Source organism: Ptiloglossa arizonensis, unplaced genomic scaffold (assembly GCF_051014685.1).
Source record: "Ptiloglossa arizonensis isolate GNS036 unplaced genomic scaffold, iyPtiAriz1_principal scaffold0023, whole genome shotgun sequence".
NCBI lineage: Eukaryota > Metazoa > Arthropoda > Insecta > Hymenoptera > Colletidae > Ptiloglossa > Ptiloglossa arizonensis.
Genome location: NW_027478393.1, coordinates 1821172 through 1825230, shown reverse-complemented (window position 1 = coordinate 1825230; position 4059 = coordinate 1821172). Strand labels below are relative to the sequence as shown.

The following is a 4059-nucleotide window of genomic DNA, read 5'->3' as shown; positions in this document are numbered from 1 at the left end:
ATTCGACGAACGTGGCCGAAGTCTTCAACGTTCGAAGATAAAGACCTCCCTCGATAGTGGTCGCGGTAAATTTGATGTGACATCGCGGGCAACGACGACCCCCGCTGGCCGACAAATCCCTGGGGCTGTGCGAACGACAACTATTAACAAATGCCACATTTCACGTGGTGGGGTGATTCATTTTTGTCCTCTATTAGTCTCTCGATTCGTGTTCCTTTCTCGACGTAAAAATCATTTCAGGCAACGTTGGGAGCGCGGTAAAATTCGATTCGGGCGAAAGACGAATATATGCGCGCGCAAACTTCAAAGTAATCGTAGGGAGCGGTGTTCACGGGCGGTCGTATTAAGTCGACGCGCGACGCCGCAACACTCTCGCGAGTCCGAACGATTACATATGGAGACGCGCAGGCAAATCGTTATTTTCGCACGTCCGCGACAATCGCCAACGAACTGCCCATCTTTCGCTCGTACGTAAGCATCTCCGTACACACCCGACTCTGAAACGTTTCCATTCTCTCCGGAAACGACGGCGGGGATTGGATAGCAACGCAAGCAGTATTAGGTTATGTGAACACGACCCTCAGCCAGGCGTGGTCCAGGAATTTTATCCGTGGACCGCAATGTGCGTTCGAAATGTCGATGTTCATGTGTCCTGCAGTTCACACGTTGACACGCAATTAGCTGCGTTCTTCATCGATCCACGAGCCAAGTGATCCACTGTTCAGGGTAATCGTTATGCAATTTTGCGTTTAAATTCTCTTTGGTTCTAGTTTTGAAAATCGATGCCCGCGCCTCCGACCAAACGTAGAAAGAAGGAGGCTTGGGCGTCGCCAAATTGACGACACAAAGTCCCGACTGACGGAACACGTCGAAAGTTCGCGCACATGAACGCGAATCATTCGACGGCCGGGTGCAAAGTACATTGAAAAACCATCATGAATCGTGGGATGTGGAACCGCGGGGATAATCCCGATCAAAGGAACCACAGTCCTCACCGATTGAGCTGACGAACGCACGTGGGAGCGTCCAGATTCGAAAAAGGACTCGCAGCCGGCTCGAATCGGTCTTTCGTCCCAACTTCAAACCGCATTCGACGCGGTGCATGGGTGTCCGACTCGCTATCCGAGCTTCACAGCCGGTCCTCCCGAAGTCTTCGGACGCACATCGACGCGATCGTCAGTGGTTACCCGGGGTCCTCGTGCAGAGGTTCCAATCAGCAGGACGTTTCGTTAGAAATCGACGAAAGTCAGGAGAAAGCGGGATGCGAGAGAAAACGCAAAGAACGTTGCGGAACAAAGTCCGACGGCGTCTCGTTCCTCCTCGGTTATACTCTCGGGCGCTTTTACTCGAGCCTGGCTTCGACGAGCGAGCACACGTGCAGTCAGCATCTTTCTTCACGACCGAGGCTTCACGGAAGAATAGACGGCGGGTGACAAATAGTCGTGCAACGACCGATCTCTCTTTCTTTTTTCCGTTCAATCGTTCTCGTTTCATTATTATTATTCTCGGGAACTACCCTCGAATTATTATATATCTTGCACAAAGTAATGGACGTTTCTCTTTATTTATTTATTTTGTGCGTATCAACACCTCGCTGTTGGGTTGTTGAATAGACAAAGTAATGGACGTATTTCTTTTTTATTTTTCCTCCTCGGATAGATAGAGAGACCGACGACTACCGCACCTCGCGCAAGCGTCCACCTACCGTTATCATCCCGTTTGTCGAGAGAATCTTTGGCTGCAGGGCTCTCTACGCTTTCACGCACGGCCAACGGTGACGGACGGGAGAAACGCAATAGCGCCCTCCTCGCGTAAGCCGCCTCGCGCTTTGGCAATTTGTATCTGTTTTTTATTTGGATAACCGTGTTTCTGTATTTATCCATGATCCTTTAAGTTCTCATTTATTCATATTTCTCGTTAATGATCCTTCCGCAGGTTCACCTACGGAAACCTTGTTACGACTTTTACTTCCTCTAAATGATCAAGTTTGGTCATCTTCCCGAAAACATCGGGAATGCCGAAACATTGCCGCGCACCAGTCCGAAGACCTCACTAAATCATTCAATCGGTAGTAGCGACGGGCGGTGTGTACAAAGGGCAGGGACGTAATCAACGCGAGCTTATGACTCGCGCTTACTGGGAATTAAAGTAACAAAAGGATCGATAGGCCGTGCTTTCGCAGTCTCTATGCGTACTGAACATCGAGATCAAGCCAGCTTTTGCCCTTTTGCTCTACGCGAGGTTTCTGTTCTCGCTGAGCTGGCCTTAGGACACCTGCGTTATTCTGTGACAGATGTACCGCCCCAGTCAAACTCCCCGCCTGGCAGTGTCCTCGAATCGGATCACGCGGGAGTATTGTTGGCGATCGGCCACGAATGCCTCACACCACTCTTACACGCTTGGCTCTAGAACACCGTGACAACCGGGTCGAAGACCTCGGTGCACGCGCTCCGCCCAACCGAGTAAGTAAAGAAACGATGAAAGTAGTGGTATTTCACCGGCGATGTTGCCATCTCCCACTTATGCTACACCCATCATGTCTCCTTACAATGTCAGACTAGAGTCAAGCTCAACAGGATCTTCTTTCCCCGCTAATTTTTCCAAGCCCGTTCCCTTGGCAGTGGTTTCGCTAGAAAGTAGATAGGGACATTATTATTATTATTATTATTTATTTCTAATTTACTTGCAGCTCGAGCTTCAACTCATTGCTGCCTTGTGTCTCTTTTATTATTTTGTCTTGTTTCTTGTTATTGTTTATTTTGTTATTTAATTGGTCATTTAGCCGTCAGGCATTGTCCTGCCGTTTCCGTCCCTGCCACGAGGAGGCAGACCATTACTACTTTCGTCTGTATTTTTTAGGTAGGTGTTTCGTATGTTAAATAGTTCTTTTATAAAGTGTGAAAATTTTATATAATCATCTTCTTTTTCTATGAGCTTTTCTTCTTTTGTTTTATGCTGAATAAGGTGTTCATATCTAATTGAATTATAACTTTCGCACTCATATAGCATGTGATTTACTGTTTCTACCATTCCTTTCTTACATATTAAACATTGTGGGGTGTTCGTTGCTCCTCTTCGATAGAGTGATTCATTAATTGATCCGTATCCTGTTATGATGTATATACTGAATCTTCCCGGTTTGAACCATTTTCTTTCAGCTGTAAACTTGATATCTTTAATGAATCTGTATGTTTCTCTACCGTGTGTGTCTTTATCCCATCTTGTTTGCCATTCTTTTTCTATTTCCCATTTTATTTTTGTTATTTCGTCTTCGAGGTTAATTTCATGTTCTTCATCCTTTTCCCTGTATACGTAGTCCTTCCAAGATGTTGTTAGATTTTTCCTCACTCTGTTTATTAATCCACATTGGATTATATGCAAATCGAATGGTAATAAACCACTTATTACTTGCATAGCACTTGTCGCTGTTGTTCTGCATGCTCTTGTTAGAGCCAGCAATATACTTCGTTGTGCCGCTAATAGATGTCTTTTTACAAATGAGTGTTCCACTTTATCAAACCATGTCGAAGCACAATAAGTGACAATTGGTGTTACAACACCTTTATACAGACTATACATTATGTGGGCCTTCAGTCCCCAATGCTCTTTTGCTAATCTTTTGATGGACATTATAAATTTTGTTAATTTGTCTCTGATGTGTTTTGCATGTGCTGCAAAATTTAACTTCTCGTCAATTATTACGCCTAAATATTTTATTTGTGGTTTGAATTTTACATTTATACCGTTTATTTTTAGTATTGGCATCCTTTCTTTATTTAATTTGCCTTTCATCAATAAAGCAACTGTTTTTTGCGTCGCGATTTTTAATTTGTGAAGTCCACACCAGTTGTTTAATATTTCTAATGCTTTTCTTGCTATTTTTTCTACGTCCGTTCTTGAATTTCCTTTGAATAAAAGCACCAGATCGTCGGCGTAGGCGATAGCCTCTGCTTCTGTTTCATCTATCTCCCTCTCTATTCGTGTTAAAAACGCGTCCATACACCAGTTCCAAGCGACTGGACCTATTATGGAACCTTGCGGGCACCCTTTTTCCATTTG

The 4059-nt window shown here is 44.9% G+C and overlaps 1 non-coding gene across 1 annotated transcript; it reads right to left on the bottom strand.

The window, feature by feature from the left end:
* Positions 1-574: 574 nt before the first annotated feature.
* On the bottom strand, positions 575-729 carry LOC143154471 (5.8S ribosomal RNA). Its single transcript, XR_012994107.1, has one exon. It is a non-coding gene; the product is annotated as a 5.8S ribosomal RNA (ribosomal RNA).
* Positions 730-4059: the final 3330 nt, after the last annotated feature.